The following is a 24,364-nucleotide window of genomic DNA, read 5'->3' as shown; positions in this document are numbered from 1 at the left end:
TTTTTTCTTTTAAATTTCAATCATCAGAAAAACAAGTTTGGTTCTATTTCTACTCTATTTATGTAATAAATAATAATATATAAAAATATTAGTCTATAAGTAAGATATAATAATTTAATATCAATAATAAATTATTTCGAGAAAATTATTTTCTGCAACAATTTGCTAATAATAACAAGAAGAATAATAATAATTATTTAATAATAATATATAATAATCTGTTTTCTAAAAAAAGATTTTTTAATAAGTTTTGATTTCTAGAAAAAGTTTTTCTAAAAAGTTATGATTTCTAATATTTAATTTCCTGAAATTTGTGAAATTCTATAATTTTGATTAAAAGTTAGAAAATTGGTTAAAAAATTAAGTTTTGGAAATAGAAACTATTTTGCATATTTTCTGTTTTTCAATCACATTTCTGTTCACAAAATTATGAGTTTCTTTTTTAAAAAGAAGAGAAAATATTGCAAAATTTCTATTTCTAATCACAATTTTTAAACAAAATTCTGTTCTTCTTTGAAAATAAGAAATAATAGTTTGCATAATTTTTATACCAAAATTTTAAAAATTAATATATATGTAGGTATATAAAAGATTTTTATAGAAAATTTTAAATATCATTAGGAAAAAAATCTCTATAATTTCTATTTGTTAATTACGATTTTTAACAAGATTATTTTAAAATTTTGTTAAAAAAATTGCAAAATTTTTATTTTTTATTATAGTTTTTTAATGAAATCTCAAGTATTTTTTTTAAAGAATTAAACAATTTTCATAAATTTTAATTGTGAATCATATACCTATTTGATCGTCATTAAAAAAATTGAATATTGTTAGAAAATTTTTTTTTTGAAAATTACCTTTATTAGAAAAAGAAATTTTTAGAAAATGACCTTTATTAGAAAAAAGAAAATTAGAAAATCATTTTCATTAGAAAACAGTTTTTTAGAAATTCACCCTTATTAGAAAAAAAAGTTTTAGAAAATGAAAAATTAGAAAATGAGTTTTAGAAAAACTGTATCATCAGAATTAACTATAATAATCTTCGTATTTCATTTTTTCATTCTGTCTGTCCAAACTTTGAAGTTAGTTTTTGTGTATGCTTTTGTTTTGTTTTTTTTTCTTTAAAAAATGTTGTTTGGCAGATCGAAAAAATGGAGGTATTTTTCATGATTTAGAATAAAACAATATTTGAAATAAGAAAATAAAAAAAAATTATGATTAACAAATAAATTTTGTTTATTTTATATGCTTTTTTCAATAACAAATTTCGTTTGACTGATCTAAAGTATGCAAATTTTTCTCCTTGTTATTAATAAAAAATATGAGAAAATTGTTAATGGTTAAAAAATTATAATTAAGAAATACGAAATATACCCATTTTATTAATAATTTATATTTCTCAATAACAATATTGTTCGGAAACTCATTCTTTTCTTTTGGAAAAGAAACATTACATATTCTATTCTATTTGCCAATTACAAATTTTAATTAAAAATGAAATTGAAACTTTTTAAATTTTTAGAAAATAAAGGAAAAAATTTTACTCAAAAAAATGTTCTGTTACGAATTTATTTACGAATTTCTTTAATTGTAAAGTTATTCGAAAACTTCAATAACTTTTTTTTAAATAAATATTTAATCAATATTATTTGTCCATAGGAAATAAGAATTTCAAATTCAAATCTTTTTAAATTCAATAACTTATAAGAATATTTTTATAAAACATGAAGATAGCGATTGCTTCGAGTCGAAGACTCGGAATGATCGATTTCTTCATGTTTTATAATAATAATTAACAATGACCGACTGATAAAATCATTGTTTTATATTATAAGAATATTATTACAGTAAATTTTTCAAAATTATTTTAATCATTTCAAGTCAATTATTATTTTCTACAATTTTATTTTATTTATTTTATTTTATTAAAATATTATTTTTATTTTATTTTATTTTATTATTTTATTATTTTATTTTTTTTTATTTTATTTATTTTATTTTTTATGAAAATCATTGAATTTCTTAAAAAAAAATGTTATTATTAAAAAAAAAAAATTGAATTATTGCGAAGGAATTTATAAAAAATTTGTAAATTATTGAATTCCTGAGAAATTTTTATTATTTATGAAAATAATTAAATGTTTGCGTACTATTTTTGGGAATTTGAAATTGATTTGAAAATAATTGAACTTTGGGGAAGAATTTTGTTATTTATTAAGATAATTGGGATTTTGACGAGAATTTTTTTTAAACTTGAAAGATAAATGAATTTTATGAGAAGAATTTTATAACTCTTGAAAATAATTGAATTTCTGCAATTATTTGTCATTTTTTCAAAATTGGATTTGGAATTGGATAAAAAGTTGTTGCTAGTTATTAATATTTGTTAAATATTTATTTTTCGCTTATTATTTATAATAAATTAATATTTTATAATTATTGTTCAAGATAATAAAAAAGGGAAACTAATGAGGAGGAAAATGGGAAAAAATGATGGAAGGCAGTTTTAAGTAGAGTAAATCAAATTAGGTCAGACGTTCAATAAATTATTCTAATCCTTATCAGGCACTGTTTTATTAATTATGTAAAAAGTTAACTAGATAATTTAATCAAACAACAATTATAATATTATTTATAAAATTAGAAGAGGAAATACACAGCAAGTAGAATAGATCAATTTTGGTCAGACATGGAAATATATTTTTCTCTATTAAATAAATAAATAAATAAATTAATAATTTATTTTTTTATTTTTTTTTTTATAAATAAATAAATAAATTTTCTCTATTTTCTATAAAATTTCCCGACTGTCGAGAACAATAATTTGCGTTTGTTGTTTAGGAATAGTTGCGTAACGACCTACGGTAAAATAATCTGTAAATATAATATGTAAATTTAATAAATAAATGAAAAAATGCAATTAAAAATAAAATGACTATTTACGAAAACTAGAGATATGGGAATATAATATTTTTCTGCGGAATATTTTTGAAACTCTCGTGTAACTAAAACTTTGAGTTTTGATAAAATTATTACAGTGTATGAACAATTCCCATATGGATTTAGCTGACTAATGTGGTGTTTGAATTTTGAATGTCTTGTACAATGTGCGAGGGTTTATAGGTACCTTGATGACAATTTTCCCAACAGCATTCTCGTGAGGCCATAACTGTAACAATTAGTTACGATAATGAAAATCGACAGTTTCATACGTTGAACGGGAGACGAACTGCAATGGAATTACAAGGTAGGATGGATATTCAGTGGCGGTATAGCGGCCTGGCAGCAGCAACACCAGCATCATGCAGTGGCAGAAGTTCAATCCCAGAGAGCAACGCGTGTGGGACGCGATCGATCGAGGATTGTCATTTATTATCGAATCGCGTACACTCGCATATTGTGAGGTTTACCACGAGACCGATGAGTTGGGTTAACCTAAACTCACGGAATATATATATATATATATATATATATATATATATATATATGCTTATTCAAATACTGTAAACATTCACTATTCTAAAATGTACGATAATTTCTCCATGTCTGGCAGATATTTAAGCATTGGCCATTTTTTTTCTATTCTCAAGAATCCCTCTCTTTAAATTTCTTTTCTTGTAAATTGTCATCTCGTTAAGGCGATCGAAAAAAATCCGAGAAAAGTCGGGGAATTTTATTAAAAATTAATGCAAGAAAAATTTAATCTTTAGAATAAGAAAATTCTGAATTTTTGTGCCTTTTTTGTTTGACCCATAAACTATGAAATTACCACGAGTTCTAATACAAAACCTTCAATTTTTCTATTTCTGACAATAATTCCTTTTCAAATAACTTAATTTTTGAAGAACTATCATAAAATTATTCCTTCTAAATTCTTTAATGAATATTTTTTCAAAATTTCACAGGAATTCAATTATTTCCAAATTTTTTATAAATTTCATCGCAATAATTCACTTATTTTCATAAATAATAAAATTTGTTACAGTGATACAATTCTTTTCATTAATAATAAAACTCATTGCAGAATATCAATTATTTTTTATACAATTTTAATCAAATTACATGAAAAATCTAATTATTCTTAAAAATTTTATTAAAATTCGTCGAATAGAAAAATTTTATTTAAAAACTTAAAAAAAAGTTATTCAATTTTTGAGAAGTTACAAATAATTGCAGAAATTCAATTATTTTCAAATGTAAAAAAAATCTTTGCAGAAATTCAATTATATTCAAAGAAAAAAAAATTCTCGTCAAAATGTCAATTATCAAAATAAATAATGAAATTATTTTCCAAAATTTAATTATTTCCAAAAAATTTAATAAAACTCTTGGCAAAATTTCAATTACTTTCAAAAATTTTACAATTTTAATCCAAAGTTCTCGAAAAATGTAATGATTTTTAAAAATTTTATTAAAATTCGTAAAAAGAATTTAATTATTTAAAAATGTGTTGATAAAATTCTTTATGAGAATTCAATGTTGAGAAACATTCAATTATTCAATAAATTATTTACTTTTGTATTTAAATAATTGAATTCTTGTAGAAATTTAGAAAATAATTGGATATTAAAAACATTATAGCGTTAATTTTTAAAAATAATTGAATTTTGTAAAGGTTTTCAACATAAAATCTTTGAAAATCAGAATTTTTTATACTTTTAACTAAGAATTTAGAGTTTTGAAATTTTAAATAATTCAAATTCTTTTTAAATTAGTTAAATTTTTTAATATGTATTTTCCTATTTAATTAATTACTTCACTATAAAAATTGAATTTTGGAGAATGTCAATTATCTTTATAAATAATAGAATTCTTCTCCGAAATTAAATTATTTCCAAAAAATTTAATAAAATTCTTGGCAAAATTTCAATTATTTTCAAAAACTTTCCTTAAGGGCATTTGAACCTTGATGACGTTACAGTTTGTGCAAAGCATGTGTGACGTCATCAAGGTTCAAATGCCCTTAAATCAATGACTTTAATATCTATTATTTAATAAAATTTTTAAAAAGAATTATTATTTTAAAACATTTTTATAAAATTCTACGCAAACATTTCATTATTTTCAAAAATAATAAAATTCTTTTTGGGAATTCAATTATTTTCATAAATAATAAAACTCATCGCAGAATTTCAATTATTTTTAATTTTAATACTTAATTTGAATCGAATTCCTTCGAAAAAGGTAATTATTCTCAGAAATTTTATTAAATTCGTCAAAAGATTTAATTATTTAAAAATTTGTTTACAAAGTTCTTTATGAGAATTCAATTTAAAGAAACATCAAATTATTCAATAAATTATGTATTTTTGTATTTAAATAATTGAATTCTCGTAGAATTTTAGATAATAATTGATTATTAAAAGCATTATAGAGTGAATTTTTATAAATAATTGAATTTTCAATAGGTTTCAAATTAAAACAATTTAATAATTTAATAATTTTTATTATTATAAAACATGAATATAAAGTTTTGTTTCTAAAAAAATTAAATTTACAAAAATTTTTTGTCTACTAAACTTCAATTTCTACAAAAACTTTGTACCTAATAAAATTTAAATTCTAAATATTTTTCCTTATAAGAAAAATTTTTTTTTATTAATAAAGTTCAATCTGTCAAATTTTTATTTTATTATAAATAAAAATTTCTATTATACTCAATTTAAGTTCTCAATAAAGTTCAAAACATTTTTTTCTAATAAAATTTAATAATTTGAAAACTGTATAGTATAATCCACTTTAAAATCCATTTAAACTATTTTTAAAAATACTGCACTTTGAAATATTTGAACTGTTATTAGTAGTGATGATGATAATAATAATTATAGTAATAATAATACTTAATAATAATATTATAATAACAATAATAGAACAGTAACATATGAATTATACAAATTTCATGCCTTTCGGCTTTGAAAATGGAATAATAATAGACCTTTGAAATTATTCAGTTCCTTATGCATAATTCTGAACAATTAAAGAAATATCAATTACAAATAACGTGACTTCAATCGAGAAGAACATTTTTACTACTAAATTTGCTTAAAAAATAAAATTCACATTATTAACTAAAAACAAATTATTTTATTTTTAATTTCAGAAATAAAGCAAACAAGCTTTAAAAATATTTGTTTCAAATTTTTTTTGTTTGTTATTTTTTAATTGCTAAAGAATTTTATTTTGTTTGAAAATATATAACATTTTCATCACACACTGAACGAACGGATATTAATAATTTTGTATTGAAAATATGTGAAAAGTTGATCCAAATATTTACCGCGGTGAAATATTTATTTATTTTATTATATGAATTTTTATATATTGCCTGTGAGCTTTATTATATTCTTTTCTTCGTCATATTGTAGTTATTTTATTCCAGATAATAAATAGAAATATTATCAAAAATTTTCCTCTCTGATTTAATTAGTTTTTGCTTCAATTTTCAGTTTTTAATTATTAAAATATTTTACACAGGAAAAAAAAGTCTGACTCCGTTTACACCTTAAATTCAGCCTCAAAAAGAGGCTGAAAGTAAAACTTTTTTTTTAGTGTGTAATCAACGAAAATGAAATTTATTTATATTTTATACAAGTTTATATATAAAATTTAATTAGATAATAAAAAATTAAATTTATATATCTAAAAACAACAAAATTTATTAATAAAATAAATGTATAACTACAACGAATCAATAAAATATTTTGTGAAAGAATAAAAAAAAAATAAGTTTTTTGACAAACTGTAAATTTTTCCTTTCACGTGAACATTGAATTTATCGAATAACTAAATTTCCAATTTACTGCAACTGTAATTCAGCATTCCAAAATATTGTAATATCTACGTAGTAGAATTATGCATTTCATTATCGAGGAAACATTTCACTAATTTCCGATTAATAATTATGATGATGGTGATAATGATGGTTTTCGGAGCGAAAGAGAAAGAGAGAAAGGGATGTGATAAAATTTAGCTATACAGTTTATTGTTTACTCACACAATGCAGCAATATTGATTGTTAAACAATTTTTTCTATTGAAAACAAGAAAAAAATTTTTTTATTATAAAATAATTTCCTTGTCGATAAAAAAATTGAGGAAATTCAAGAATATAGAGTGCCTGTGCTTTTAACAAGAGAATGCGATAACCTAGGGCGTCACGTATGTACGTGGTCTCTTAACTCGATTAGAAGACACAACCCCTAACCTCGTAATCGAACAGTGAGACCAAGTGAGACGCTTTCACTCGCCAGTTCAAAAGCTTTCACATATTTAAGAGTCACATTGGTGCATTGACTATTGATTCCAGTAAACATAAATTCACTTTCAAAATTTACAAACTTTTTCTTTTTTCTTTTATTTTTGTTCTATTCTGTCTTATTTTTGTCCTATATAGTCCAATTTTTTATTTTTGTCCTCTTTTATACTATTTTCAATTTTTTTTATTTCTTCTATTCTTCTATTTTCTCTATTTTGGTAAATATAATAAACAAAATGTTTCTTTTTAATCTGGCTAAATTGAAAATAATTTAAATAAAACAATATTTACTTAATGATAAGAAAAAAATTATCACTCAGAATAGAATAAAAATTACTAACAAATTGAAAGAATAAATCTAAGAGTACAATGTAATTAAAAAAATAATATTGTTTATAGAATTTGAAAACTGTATTTTTCAGAGTAAAATTTCTGGAAAAATTTAATTTTATAGAAGAGGTATTATTTCTATTAGTGAATATTTTTCATAGTTTACGAAGAAAAACATTCAATAAAAAATTTTGAAAAAAATTCGACTGTTTAAAATTATTGAAAATACTGAGTTGTTAATAATAATAATAATAATAATAATAATAATAATAATAATAATAATAATAATAATAATAATAATAATAATAATAATAATAATAATAATAATAATAATAATAATAATAATAATAATAATAATAAAAATGTTAAGAATAGTAAATGAAGAAAGTAATTTTCAATATTTAAGAAATAAAATTATGAAGGGTGAAAATTTATGTTCAACTTGGAAATAATTCTTTTTTCTTGAATTAAAAGAAAGGGATTATTAAAAAAACCAACGAGACAAAAGAGTTAAAATATAAATTTAGGAGAATACAGAAGTTTTTTCTAACAACAATAGGAGATTTTTTTTTCACTTCTTTATATTTTTTCTAGAGTAAAGTACTTGAGTGATAATTACGAAAAAAGAAAAAGAAAAGAGTGATTCTACATTCTTTTGTTTATGGTAATACTTATCATTTTATCTCACACAGAATGTGAACATCTATTATTATTATTATTATTATTATTATTATTATTATTATTATTATTATTATTATTATTATTATTATTATTATTATTATTATTATTATTATTATTATTATTATTATTATTATTATTATTATTATTATTATTATTATTATTATTATTATTATTATTATTATTATTATTATTATTATTATTATTATTATTATTATTATTATTATTATTATTTATTATTATTATTATTTTATGTTTATTGTATTTATTATCATTATTTTTATTATATATTGCTATTTTTTAAATACGTTTTTAAATAAAGGTTTTTTTAAAAACTTGAATTTAAATGAATAATTTAACTATAATAATAATATTAGTTGATCAGTTATATTTATAGTTGATTTAAATAAAAATTATTTAATTAAACGAGTATTTAAATTGAATAAATTTTCATCAGTGTAGACGAAAGAGAAAAATTTTATTACAAAATAATAGCGGATTAACAAGAAAATAATAAAATATTCTCGACTGGAAACAAAACATAAATAATAAAACAGTAAAATTATTAAATATATAATAATATCAAAGTAAAAGTTGGATTATCTATATTTAAATATCATTATTATTTTATTATTATTATATATTTACAAAATATTATTTTCTTTTTAATTTCATTTAATGTACTTTAAAATAAATATTCTTAAAAATTACAATAATTTTAAGAAGAATTCTTGAAAAAAAATTTACTAGATTCAAAGATTACTTGTCTATTATCAAATAAATATTTACTTGAATCAAATAATTTTTATATTTAAATAAAATAAACTCTATTTGAGCCAACAATAATTTTGATATATTTGAAGCAAATACAATTTAATGGATTTAAATATAAACCACTTGATTTAAGTAAACATTTATTTAATAATAGACAATTTATTGGTTTATTTGAATCAAATAAATCTTTTTCCACTGTAAAAATCCGCAAAAGTTACTGACAGTTTAGATTTTACTGTGAAAGTAGTAAAAGTCACTTTATTTACAGTTTTCTTGAAGCTATCAAAATTGATACCAAGTTGGTTCTAAAATTGATACCAAAAATGTGGATCAAATTACGACTTGATCCATATTTATGATATCACAGTTCGCTGCAATTTATTTATTATTACAACTTTTCCTGCAGTCTAAAAGAATCATAAATGTTTAAATAATATATAAAAATAAAAAAACTTATAAATATAGAAAAGCAATAATAATAATAATTATAATAATAATAAAACTAGTAAAAAAAATATGTCGTAATGAAGAAAAGAGAGAATATAAAATACAGTTAATTACGTGGATTTCAAAGAGAAAGATTAAAGTATTAAACTGACATAGAAATATACTTAAAACGTTATTTTTCATAATAATTGTGACAGTAATCATACAAAGCAAAGTTAATAAACGAAGAGGCGAGATACAGTTTCCCAATTTAAATATTTTTTTTAAACATAAACTTATAAAAGTATTCAAACATGTTAAGAATTTTTTTCAACAAGAAAGCATTTTTTTTCCTGCACTGAGAAAACATTACAAAAATAACTTTAAGTAATTTTGTTTAATTAAAATCAGTTTATTAAGATTAATTCTAATATATAGAAAATATCTACTACTTTGATTCAAAAATATTTTTTCTTTGTATAATTATGCCACAGTTTTCTTGAAAGTATCAAAGTGGATGAAATTGATGCCAAAAATGTGGATCAATTTTTGATTTGATCCACATTTTTGCTATCAATTCGTTGCAATTCGATAACTTTAAGTCAACAGTGTGTTTAACTCAAACATATTTTCTGTTTTGAGTAAAAAAAAATATGTTTATAAATGTTATGTTTGATTTAAACTTAAAAGTTGATTATAAATAATTTAAAATCAACTATAACTTAAGTTTGAATTAAATATATTATTTCTTTAAATAAACTAAAAAATATCACTGAGGAAACAATTCATTTTTGTTATACAGTCAACCGAAAATTATTTTTAAATTACACATAATAATTTTGATTCAATACATAATAAGTTTAATTACCATAAAAATTACGTTTAATTCAATTAATTTAATTTCAATTAATTCAATTTCAATTATAAAATAGGTTTAACTCAAATATCACTGAGATAACAATATATTTTAATTAAACATAATTATCTTTGTAGTACAGTCAACCGAAAATTATTTTTGAATTAAACATAATAATTTGGATCCAATACATAATAAGTTTGATTCAATAAAAATTACGTTTAATTCAGTTATAAAATATGTTCAATTAAAACATATTTTTTTGGTTGGCTATCTATTTTTTAATTAAAAAGGACTTTTTCTTAGCGAAATTTTTTTGGTTCACTACATATTTTTGGAGTAAAAAAATTTTCCCTCAGTGATGTCTCAATGAAACTTAAATATTTTTGACTGAATAGCAAAGATATTTTCAGTTTGATTTAAACAAAATTTCTCCGAATCAAATAAATGGTTTTCTTAGTCTTCACTAAAAGCAATAAAATAAAGCAAAAGTGATTTCACACTCAATCGAAAAAGGTCAAGTGGTATTTTTGCATTTACAGTGACAATAATAGTGAAAATGTTAATTTTCCAACTCAGCAGTAATTAACAACAACAAAAATTGTATTTTTTGCAAAAATAACAATAATAACAATAATAATAGTACAGTCAATATTTTTAGTGAATAGTTAGAGTAACTTTTTCGCACAAGATGATTTTTGATTTCAAGATGATAGGAAAATAAGCCAACCATACAAAGTGAATCTGGCAACAGAGCTAATCATAAACTAAATTTCGCCATGAATAGTACACTAATTAGTAATCAAGGATGGTGCGGAGCTGAAGGTAATTCAGTGGACGTGGGAGATGAAATATGCAGGAGGCCGGGTGTGGAGGCCGCAGAGTATGGATTTCCTCAGAGAGGCCGAACAGCCGAGGCAGAAATGAGGATGCTGCGTAGGAAGGGTGATCATACACACACAAAAATTTGACATTGACTTTCGCAAATAATAATAGAATTTCAAAACAGAAAAAAATGCTACAAATCTCTTTTCATTAAGTACAGTAAAATACTACTCACAATTGTATTCATCTTTTTCTCCCTCTCTCTCAACATGGCACCAATCAGCAAAGACTCCCGGCTCAAAAAAAAATCACGCTCCAAAAAAGAAATGAGAAAAGGAAGAAGAAACATGAGAAAGATTCTCTTTTCTGAGTGTTGAGTACTATTTGAGTAGTATTTAAGTATTATTTGAGTACTATTTGAGTACTATTTGAATATTGTGTTTGAGTATTGTGCTTTAGAGTATTACTTGTCTGAAAAATACTTTTACTCCCGTGGCAATATGCGAGACGTGAGGGAAATAATTTTGACATTTTAGAAAACAACGTTTACGACACGCTCCTCTTGGATGAACTGAGCTCTCCCCCCCTTGCGCCTGCCTTATATAGCACCCCCACCCCTATTCATTTCCCCTCGAAATCCCCACTCCGCCTCGATCCCCTACGTGGCGATGCCGCTTGAGTGGGGATGGATCGTAGTGGTCCACCAAGGACCTAGGCCGTGTCCCAAATGACAATGTGAAAACTTTGTGTTCTAACCTCGAACCCTTTCCTCCTCCTCCACTATCGTACCCTCCCTCCCCTTCCTCCGCATATTCCCACAGTTAGACCAGCGAATATGTTAGTAGTACATACCGCGGTGTTCGGAATATCCCTCAGGGTCAAAACGGGGAAACAGGTAGATTGGCCGATAGATTATCCAGATTAACCCATTTTGGAAGGGGGAGGGGGGCCGATAGGGGGTGAGAGAGATAAAGTGACTTAGAGATGAAAATCACAAATGTTTGATATCGTGAAGATTAAGAGGTTGTAAAACATGATGAAAGTTGTTAGGAAAGCTTCTTTATACTATCCTATAGGTTTGTGGTGATGGTGGTGGTGGCTTTTAACTCGCGCAGGGATGCTGCTACTACTGCAAGAGAGAATCAATTTCGTTTAATTATTGTAATTGGGCATCGTTAAAGAGAGTGAACTTTGGATGAAAGTAGAGCAAAGGACGTAGTTAATGTGAAGGGGATAAATGTTATGTATATTAGGGTGATCGTTATCTTGTGGTTTACTCAAAATACCATCCTAAGGTAGCTATTGAGTTCAGCGTGCTGCAGAGAGAAAGAGAGGGGGGAACAGATCGTTCGAGGAGTTAATTATTCTTGACTTAAACATAATCTCATGAAAATTCACTAACTTGGATTTATTAGCACAAATTTTACTAATATCATCATCATCATCATCATTATTAATAATAATAATCTTATTTTTCAAATTGTTAATATCTTTATCAAATATAATTTATACTACACTGTACTGGGTTGCCACAGGTCAGGGATGTCAGGGAAAGTAGAATTACCCAGGAAAAAATCAGGGGTTTTCATTCAAAGTAATGGAAAAAATTAAATTTTTAGAATTCATAAGAAACATTTGAATTTTTGTGTCTTTTTTGTTTTCAAAATTAATTGAATTTTAAAAGAGTTGCGTTCACAAATTTGATAAAAAGATGTACTTGAAATAAGGTTTTAATTTGAAATTATATAAAACATTAATTTTGAATAAATTTAATTAGAAATTTTAAAGAACTTAGATTATTGAAAAATTTTAAAATTAAAATTCTTCGGAAATTAGTTAAATTTTTTAATGTACATTTAATTTATTATTAAAAATAATGGATTTATAGAAGAATTTTAGTGAAAAACAATGATTTTTAATATCTACTATTTTAATAAAATTTTCTAAAAGAATTCAATAATTTAAAAAAATTTTAATACAATTCTACGCAAACATTTAATTATTTTCATAAATAATAAAAATTTCACAGGAATTCAATTATTTACAAATGTTTTTATAAATTTCTTTGCAATAATTCCATTATTTCCACAAAAAATGTAATTATTCTTAAACATTTTATTAAAATTCGTCAAAAGAATTCAATTATTTAAAAATTTGTTGATAAAATTCTTTACGAGACTTACATTATTTAATAAATTTTTTATTAGTTTCAATGCTTATTTTCAAAATATTAAAAATTTCCAAAACTCCAAATTTCCTTTGTCGTTGCGAGTATAAAACAAAATGTTAAAAGCGTTGCGTTTGCAATTTTCATAAATAGATGAACTTCAAAAGATTTTAATTTGAAATTATATAAAATTTCCATTTCAAATGAATTTAATTAGAAATTTCGAAGAACTTAGATTTTTGAAAATTTTAATAGGTAATTCAAATTCTTCTCAAAGCAGTTAAATTTTTTAATTTTCAAAAGTAATAAAATTCCTCTCCGAAATTCAATTATTTTCCAAAATTTTTCTGAATTCAATAATTTTCAATATCTAATACTTAAAAAAAATTTTCCAAAATAATTCAACGATTTTATAAATTTTGTCGTAATAATTCAATTATTCGCATAAATAATAAAATTTTTTACAAGGATTCAATTACTTTCATGAATAATAAAATTCTTTTTCGGAATTCAATTATTATTTTCATAAATAATAAAACTCATCGCAGAATTTTAATTAAGTATTTTTAATAAAATTTTAGGAATCCGGTCAAGAAGTCCAAAACCAAAAGTCCCAACCAAAAAATCCAAAGTAAAAGAAAACTAAAAAAGTAAAAAAAATAGTTTCACTTTGGACTTATATTTTGGATTTTTTGTTCTGGTTGAAAAGTCCAAAGGAATTAAAAATCCAATGACTTTGGATATTTTTGTTTTAGATTTTTTGTACTTGGACTTTTTTTCTTGGATTTTTCGGTCTGGATTTTTTGGAATGTATTTTTTGTCCTGTAATCAAAATTTTAATCTTATTCTTCAAAAAATGTAATTATTCGAAAGAATTTAATTATTCAAAAATTTGTTTGATAAAATTCTTTATGAGAATTCAGTTTTAAAAAAACATTTAATCATTCAATCAATTAATTATCTTTGAACTTAAAAAATCCAATTCTGGTAGAATTTTCTAATCAAAATTGATTTAAAAATGAATTTTGGTTAAAATTTTAGATAATAATTGAATATTAAAAGCATTAAGAGCATGAATTATAATGCAAACTTATTAGTTGTTGAATTTTAAAAAGGTTTGAATTTGAAATTCTTGAAAATCAAAAATGTCTAAAAAATGATATAGTTTGAATTTTGACAGAAGAAATGTACCAAAAAAATGTATTTATAAAACTGCTAGTATAAGCTATTACGTGACAATATAAATAATTGCAAAAATACAGAAGAATATTGAGATTGAAAATTTATATATATATTTATATATATATTTGTATTCGTATAGTGAAAGATAAATTTGAAAATACGTTAAACGATATTAGACTATTTTATGAGGAGGAATTTTGTAATTGTAATTTGAAACATAATTTTGAAATTTGAATCTCCTTCATTTTGGTTGTTATTATCATTACCGTATTTCACTGTTAGATTTAAATGCACAATAATGTAATTTCTGCATGTGTAAAGTGAAATGAAAGGTCCCTCTATATTACACATTTAATTCCCACAAAGCTATTGCTAGATTATATATCTGATAGAACCTGTAAACTACGTTATGTAGTTCAACATTAATTTCTCTCTATTTGCATATATAGATATAGATATATAATTGAAAAACGATGCTGCTCTTTTGGTCAAATTAAATTTCGTTATAGAATTTTGTTGCCCACAAAATTTCAAGAAGCTCTCGAGCATATATTTTTCATTTTACTTACTCATATTCTAATTCCCTTTTTAATACTATAATAATAAAATAACTAATTTTATACTTTCTTTTTTTATTAAAACTGTTTTTCTAGTATTTTTATAACAAAAAGCACCAAACATGTTTCTCACGTATTTCATATATTATATTTATTGCTTATTCATTTAAGATTTTATTTTTGAATTTTATTTTTAAATATTCACAATTAAAATGAAAATTATAATTATTTCTTCCATTAAGAACATATAATTATTATTATAGTATGCGAAGTTAAAGCGAATTTTCATTCAAAAGTGGTTCAAAATAGATTATTTGTCATAAGAAACAAACGATATTGATTAACAGTTTCTATAATAAATTTCGAGTTTAACGACTTTTCATTTGGAAACTGTCAATCATTGGAAATTGGAAATTCTAAATTTGAAATAATTGTATGAAGAAAATATTGTAATTATAAATAAAACATCTTTAAAGATTAATTAATAAATTTTATTTTCAATCTATTTAAATTTTAAATTAAGTTCATTATATAATTAATATTTTATTACAATTTCCACTCTCTGTTTTTGTAGTTATTTAAGGAAAAAATAATTAATTTTTATTTTCTAAATTTGAATTAGTAAAAATGTTTATACTAATTTGAATTAGTGACTGACTTTTTGGTTTTGAATTAATAAATTTTACTAATAAACAATTATTTGTCAGACTTATCAACTATTTTGTAAATTTTGTATTATTAAGCTAAAATAAGTAATATAAATACAATTTTTTAATATCTCTACCAGTAGTAAAACCAGTTTCAGTCAGACGTTAAATTTTCTTGTAAGTCTTAAATCAGTAGTAATAGACCACTTTAGTCAGACTCGTCGTTTTCTATAAGTAGGTAAAAACGTTTTTATTCAGACGTACAGTTTTTTTTAAATTTTCTAGCAGTAGTAAATTTTACTTCAGAGATTTTACGGTGATTGTGATACATATTTAGTAGTAAAATGCAGTTGCAGTCAGACAGAATTATAAATTATTTGTAGCAGTAGTAAGAGTGAGTTTTAATCAGACTGTTCGATATTTTTCTAAGGACAAGAAATCCATATTTAAGCTTATTAAAATTTAAGTTTACAGTAGTAGTAGTTAAAATAGTAGATGAGTAGAGAAAGTCAGTTTTGGTCAGACCTGATTACTTTTTTAGCTACCAGTTTTCGTCATAAATTCGTATGATTTTTTTCTTGTAAACCTTCCAGCAGTAGTAAAAATCACTTTAGTCAGATGTATGGTTTTCTGTCGTAATTTTTGAATCAACAGTAGAAGGCCGTTTTAGTTTTTAGTCTTTTGTTTATAATTTTGTTTTCTGTTATCTTTAGATAGATTGTATATTATATTATTATGTTATAATTATTTTTATTTCATAATTTATTCAAAATTGTAATGACAAATAGAAATCATCAGAATTTTTTTCACTTCTTTTCATTAAAAGACTAAAATTTTGTTAAATATTATGTTTTGTCAAATTGAAATTATGCAGATTTTTGTTCTTTACTTCTAAAGAAAATTAGAAAATTGTTAAACAACTGTGATTAAAAAATAGAAAATTTATTTATTTTACATTATTTTTGTTTATGAATCAAAATTTTTTTAACAAAATTATTATTTTGTTTTAGAAAAGGAAGAAAAATATTTGCACAATTTCTATTTTTAATCTTATTTTTAGAACACGATTTTCCACAGGAATTAAGACATTCAAAAATTTCAAATTCAAACCTTTTTGAAATTAAACAACTTATAAAGATGACCGGGAGATAAAATCATTATTTTATATTATAAGAATATTGTTACTGCAACTTCATCAAAATTATTTTTATCATTTTAATTCAATTATTATTTTCTAGAATTTTAAATTATTATTTATGAAAATAATTAAATGTTTGCTTATAATTTTATTAAATTTTTTTTTAAATAATTGAATTCTTTTTGGGAAATTTTATTAAAATAGTAGATTATTGAAAATCATTGAAATTAGAAAATTTTTTGAAAATAATTGAAATTAGAACAAGAATTTTTTTGACATTTTTGAAAATAATTGAACTTTGGAGAAGAATTTTGTTATTTATAAAGATAATTGTGGTTTTTACGAGAATTTTTTTCAAATTTTGAACATAGTTGAATTTTATAAGAATTTTTTTTTAAATAATTGAATTTCTGCAATTATTTGTAATTTCTACAAAATTAAATTTTTTTAGTGTTTTCAACAAAAATTTAAATTAGAAAATTTCTAAATTCTATTATTATTAAAATTGCTAATTGTATTTAAAAAAAAGTAGTAAGAAGTTGGCCGCGAATAATTTTGTTGCTTTTCTTAATAAGTAGTATAAGGTCGCTTTTGCAAGGTGTACAATTTTTTTGAGATCTTTTTATCAGTAGTAAAAATCAATTTCTATCAGACATACAATTCTTTCATGATTTTTTAAATTACGAATTAGAATTTTAATAATACAGAATAATAGTAGAAAAATCAGTGAGAAAAATTAATTTTTAAAGCTAAAAGGCAGTCAATATTTGTAAATGACAAAACTATTAAATACAAGCGAAGCGGTGTAAAAGCTTTTGATTGTAAACTCACCATAATTAGATATAGATTTGAAGAAGTTTTTCCCCCCCGTTTGTCACTATTAGTCCATGCATAATGTAAATTAGGCTTGAGCTATATATAGTCTTCATACACACTTGACGCGGATAAATATCGTTATCCCTAACTGAGCGAGTAACTCGATTGTCGTTTGGAAAGGGGACGTTTGTGGCCGGCCCTAGAGCGAGTATATATATACATAAAATCTTGGCAAAAGGCAGAGATTTCTTTTGCGCTCATTTCAAAGATTAGCAATCACGGATTTCTTCATTCTTATTTCTTCAATTAATTACGACACTTGAAAGAAATTATGAGGTAATTTCTCTTCAATATTTCTTACAGTTTCATACTTGAATAAAAAAAATAGACTAACTTGGATTTTTTCACATTTCTGAAATGTCAATTTTATTATTTCCGTAGAGTCTAAGTTATATCGACTTTTACTACTGATTTAAAATTTTTTTTTACTACAGAAATGCGAAGATCAAAAGTACTTAAGGTCTGTAACTGTTCTGCCTTTTTGTCTGACTAAAAATTACTATTACTACTACTTTTCCAATTATATACCTACGAAATGGAAAAAAAATGTCTGTCTGAAATTATCTTTACCTAATAGTAGAAATTAATTTCCAAAAAATTGTTAGTTTGACTAAAACGGCCTTTCACTACTGAAGCAAAAATAAATAAAAAAAATCATATATTTGTTTCAAAACTAATTTTTCCAACTGTTAGAAAATATACCAAAAAAAAATTGAAAGTCTGACGAAAACCAACTTTTACTACTGTTAGAAAATTAAAAATTTACAAAAAAATTATGTATCTGACTAAACCTGATTTTCACTACTGGCAGAAAATTTATAAAACATTGTACGCCTGACCAAAACTGTTTTTTACTATATCAGATTAAAAATTACAAGAGAATTATACGTCGGACTAAAACTGGTAATTACTGACAAAAATATAACCAGTCCGAGTCTAATAAGAGAACATTTTACTTAAAACTACAAAATAAATTTTTCATAACTATAAAACATGAAGAAATCAATAACTCTAAGTCTTCGACACGGAGTGATCGATTTCTTCATGTTTTATAATAATTAAAATTTAAAAATGTTAAATTGATAAAATCATTATTTTGGTTTATAAGAATATTGTTTAAATTAATTTAAAATTATTTTTATCATTTTAATTCAATTATTATTTTTAAGAATTTCTCACTAAAATATTTCTTTAAATCAATTAATTTTCAAAACAGTTCTTCTACAATTTTCAAAATCCATTTATTTACAATGTTCAATTTTACAAAATTTCAATTATTCCTATATTCTTCAATTAAATATATATTAGAAAATAAAAGCTTCAAATAATATAAAAAAAATTCAATTACACTTTATTAAAAAAATTAATTTTAAAATTAGATTATTTCTAAAAATTCACGCTATATTGCTTTTAATATTCAATTATTATCTAAAATTTTAACTAAAATCCATTTTTAAATCAATTTAAATTTATACAGAATTTTATCAACAAATTTTTAAAGAATTGAATTCTTTCGACGATTTTTAATAAAATTTTTAAGAACAATTACATTTTCCGAGAAAGTCGATTAAAATTGTATTAAAAATCATTGAAATTCTGCATTGAGTTTTATTATTTATGAAAATAATTGAATTTTTTTAGTGTTAACTAAAATTTTTCTATAAATCCATTATTTTTATTAATTTTTGAAATAGTTTTTGAGAATTTTCAAATTCATTTCATTTTTAACTGAAATTCATTTTTAAATAAATTTTTAATATAAAATTGTATATTCAATAATTTAAATAAAAAAAAAATAATTTATAGTATATTTAAATGTTTCTTAAAATTGAATTCTCATACAGAATTTTATCAACAAATATTGAAATAATTGAATTCTTTCGACGATTGTTAATAAAATTTTCTAGAATAGTTTTAATTTCAAGGAATTCGATTAAAATTTTATTAAAACTAATTGCAATTCTGCTATTAGTTTTACTGTTTATGAAAATAATTAAATTCCTAAAAAGAATTTTATTATTTAGAAAAATAATTGAATTATATTGCGAAGAAATTTATAAAAAAATTTGTAAATAATTGAATTTCTGTGAAATTTTTATTATTTTATGAAAATAATAGATATTGAAAATCATTAAATTGAGGAAAATTTTGGAAAATAATTAAAATTTTGACAAGAATTTTATTAAAATTTTTGAGAATAATTGAATTTGGAGAAGAATTTTATTATTTATAAAGATAATTGAAATTTTGACAAGAATTAAAAAAAAATTTTTAACAGAATTGAATTTTTGCTAAGAATTTTATTACTTTTGAAAATAATTGAATTTTACAAATTATCTCGTACAAATAATATCGTAAAATTTACGAACTTTTACGGACTTGAATCAAATTTATGGACCTCTACGGAATTTACGGACCTAGTTTTATTTTATTATAAATCTTATTATTACTTATTTTTACTAATACTGAAAAATTTACAAAATATTTTATAAGTCTGACACTTTGGGGCTTTTACCACTAATTTCAAAATTTACAAGAATTTTCATATACAGAAGAATAGAATTGTCCTTTCTCTACTGTATTGTAAAAGCCTACAAAATAAAATTGCTAGAAAATATTTTTAAGAAACAAAGTCTGACCAAAATGTACTTTTTCTACTCTAACATTGTTTTACTATTGCTAGAAGTACTAATACTATAGAAATTAAAATTTTAGCAACCCTAAAAATTAATATTTTCTTCTGACAAAAATTTCAACTAGTCTGACTAAAACTCTCTCTTACTTCTAGCACAAAAAAAAAAAATTTAAATTCAGTCTGACTACAACTGCACTCTCCCACTAAATATGTATTACAGTCACAGAGACCGTAAAGAGTAACAAAAAATAACCATCCCTACGAGGCGAAAAGTGTAAGTAATATAGGAAAATCAAAGGTTGAACGTCCTGAAAAAAAGGATTCAAAAATAACATCAGTCAACACGCCTCATTTAATACGTCCGATTGTAATACGTGTTTATTATCAATACCACTTGCTTATTATTTCTAAAAAAAGAACATTCCCCACCTCTCCCCTTACTCTCTCTCTCGCTCTCTCTCCTACCCACAAAACGGTCAAAACTTGCCATATACTCGAGGAATTCCTTCCTGGACTTAAATTTCCCCTCTTTTGGGGTGATTGTGCTCTCCCTCCCTCCCCACCATGTAACACGATCCAAACTAAGAGGGGATCGAGGGATTCTGTCGTCATGGATACGTGTGACGAGTGGGGATGAACTGTTGGAAGGCCGACGGTGGCATTGATCGCTGCGCCCCATGGACCACGACTGTGTATTGCCACGGGTATAGAAGGGGTGAATACAAATCCCCCCCCTCTCACCTCCACCGACGGTCGCGTATACACCGCACGCATTATGGACTTGGTATTTATACGAAGGCATGCGTCCAAGTGTGGACTTACGTGCTTATGCGCTCTTATGCAGGCGTGAATGATTCGCGACACGTCAGAGGATACCCGATATCAGTTGCGATGCAGACACGATGCGTCTCATTTTTTTATTTTTTTTACCCCCTCCCCCCTCCTAAAAAAAAAAATAAAAAAGTAACAATATCATAACAAAATCAAAGTAACAAAAAATAACGCAAAATTGCAAATAAATTTATCGAATAAAGGAAAATTGGGTAACACTTCCCCTTTGGAAAGAAGAAAATATTCCATTGCGATATTCTTGGAATATTTCTTCGGAGCATTTGGAATATTTCAAGGGAAGAATATTAAAGTATTTTTTAATTTTGGAAACTTTTTTTTCCTTCCTTTTCTTTCTATATTTCAAATTATAAGAATGTGCCATAGGAATATTGCTGGAATATTCAATTGGAATATTTGCAAATATTTCAGAGCACAGACGAGTAAAAATATTATACAATAGCAATGGATATTCTATCCACATTCCTGAAATATTTCATCAATTTGCAATTCTTAAAAACATTAGGAATATTTCGAAGGTATATTCCGTACACATTTTTGAAATATTCAAAAGTCACACCTTTGGACCAACTCCCTAAATTTAAGTCTGTAAAAATGTTTACTAATTTAAATTATTAACTGACATTTTGCTATTGAATTAGTAAATTTTACTTATGAATAGTAATTCCTACTAATTTCATAGTGGAAGTTAGTAATAAATAGTAATTTTTCGACTAATTTCTTAGTATAATATTCCTGGAATATTCAATTGTAATATTTGGAATATTCCTTTGAAATATCTAATCCACATTTTGGGAATATCAATAAATTCGACATTTCGAATAATGTTTGAATATTCCATAGAAATATTGTAATTGGAATATTATAGAAATATTCCATAGAAATATTACTTTCTAAATATTCATGTTTTTAGTTCAAAATAAATTGACATATTTTTTAAATTAAGCGAAAATTTATTATAGTATATCATCAATATAAAACTAATAAAAATAAAACTATATTTTTACAAAATTCCAATGGAATATTCTCAGAATACTTTAAAATAATTTAAAATGAGTATATAAAATAAAAAGTAAGTCCCCAATTTTTTGAGAGTTTTAATTTTCAATTCTTATAAATTAGAGAATTAATAAATTATTTTTAAAAATAAACAAAAGCAACAAAGTGATTACGTAAAATAAAAACAAAACGGAAAAAGATAAAAAATTATTTGCAATAAATATAAGTTAAAAAAGAAAATTAAAAGAAATTAAAAATAAATAAATAGAAATATTGTACCCATTATAAATTTATATAAACTGAATGCCGCATGGACAAATTCGCATTTTCCTATTTCCATATAATTTCAATTCGTACTCTCCCCCGCCTTTCCACTACCCACCTAACATCAAAAGGCAGTGCGACTTGAACTCGCAAAAATCGAACGCAATTTCGACTTTTGCTGATATGCTTGACACATTAATATTCCATACGGTTTCAGGTCTTTGACCCGGTGTGCCGCTCTAAATTTCAAATGGGGAGGAAAAAAAACAGGATTTATTGAAAGCTAAGATGTATGGCATTTCTGCATCACTCCTCCCCTCTCCCCCATCCATGTCCCATTTCCCTTTCTTTTATTGCCCCGAGGAAGTTGATACAGAAAAAGTGAATTCAAAAATATTTAGTACCTAGTATAAATTTTTATAGAAATATAATTTAATGTTGTGAAGTAAAATAAGTGTCTATTATGCTTCAAATATATGCGGTCAATAAACTAATTTTCAATTTTTTTCATTTTTAAATACATATTCAAAATTATTTCATTCACATTCCTGGAATATTCCAACAAAATATTATGAATATTGAAATTTTCGACTTCTGGAATGTTCCTTTGAAAGAATGTAAGAATATTTCATGAAAATATTCTAATTGGAATATTATAGGAATATATTTCAAAGGAATATAATAGAATTTTCCAATGGAATACAATAGGAATTTCCAATGGAAAATTTCCATAATATTTTGATGGAATATTTCTACATTATTCCAAAGGAACATTCTAAATATCGGATATATTTAATAGGTATTCCTAAAATATTTAAAAAATTTTTAATTTGACTTTCATTTTGTTGGTAGATTTTTATTTTTACTTTGACATTTGTTTTGATAGATTTTTATTTTCACTTTCATTTCTACATTCACTTTGATAGACTTTTATTCTCACTTTCATTCTTTACTTTCACTTTGATAAATTTTTTCATCTTCATTTTCACTGTCATTTTAAGAGATTTTTACTTTTACTTTCATATTTCTATTTTCACCTACACTTTAATGAAAAGTGGAAATAAAAATCTATCAAAGTGAAAGTGTAATGAAGGAGAGAAAAATAATTTGTCAAAGTGAAAATAAAACTTATAATAGTGAAAGTAAAAATATGAATTTGCAAATATAAAAATGAATGTCAAAATAAGAATCTCTCAAAATAGAAGTGTAAATAAAAATCTTTGAAAGTGAAAATGAAAGTCAAAGTGGAAATAAAATTACATAATTGATCCCTAGGATTAAGAATTTAGTTTAGATTTGATAGAGAACAAAATTTTAAAATTAAATTTTTATTATTCATTAAAAAAGTTTTTTTAATTAAAAATAATAATTTCTCTCTTCATTCTATTAAAAATACCTATGACAAAAAATAAGTATGTCAACGGAAGGTTAAATTAATAAAGAGTAATATGTAATGTTTTTTTTCTTCTTTTTTTCTAGATTCGTTAATTATTTACGTAGGTATAATATATTAAATGACAAAATTTAAACTAGTTTTATTGTCTACTCTAATATTTTTTAGATTAAAATAGATTTACGGAGACAATGCAATATTTATGTTTAAATTAATATTTTTAATCCAGACAACTGGAAGGGATTTTTTTTCTTTTTTTTAATAATATAATTATTATACGTCTGATTTTAAACAAAAAATATATTTTCCGTTACATTTCTAATTAAAAATATTATTAAATACCCTTTTGTCTTAAATTAATAATTATAATCAAAGCGTAAAGATTAAATATAGAGAATAAAGAATTACTCACGATTCGTTGTCATTCTGGAAAGTTTAGATTCTCCTTCGAATATCGTTTCTGCAAAAAAATAAAATTTTTAGTTAACAGGAGGATATTTATTATTAGTAATAT

General features: G+C 23.1%; 1 protein-coding gene across 4 annotated transcripts in view; it reads left to right on the top strand.

Moving 5' to 3' along the window:
• The window catches only part of LOC122503709 (suppressor of Mek1-like), a 188,939-nt gene that overhangs the window by 16,556 nt on the left and 148,019 nt on the right, over nucleotides 1-24,364 (top strand). For 2 of the 4 annotated variants that reach the window (XM_043614368.1, XM_043614366.1), the window contains exon 1: nucleotides 12,004-12,038. The exons of 1 other annotated variant lie outside the window; for it this stretch is intronic. The gene's annotated coding sequence lies outside the window, so the exon portion shown is untranslated. Of the gene's footprint in view, nucleotides 1-12,001; nucleotides 12,039-24,364 lie in introns of those variants that run through there. One more of the 4 variants, XM_043614364.1, reaches the window with a different exon arrangement.

The sequence above is a fragment of the Leptopilina heterotoma genome, unplaced genomic scaffold (assembly GCF_015476425.1).
Source record: "Leptopilina heterotoma isolate Lh14 unplaced genomic scaffold, ASM1547642v1 Lhet_27, whole genome shotgun sequence".
Lineage (NCBI taxonomy): Eukaryota > Metazoa > Arthropoda > Insecta > Hymenoptera > Figitidae > Leptopilina > Leptopilina heterotoma.
This window is presented reverse-complemented; position numbering and strand designations above follow the sequence as displayed.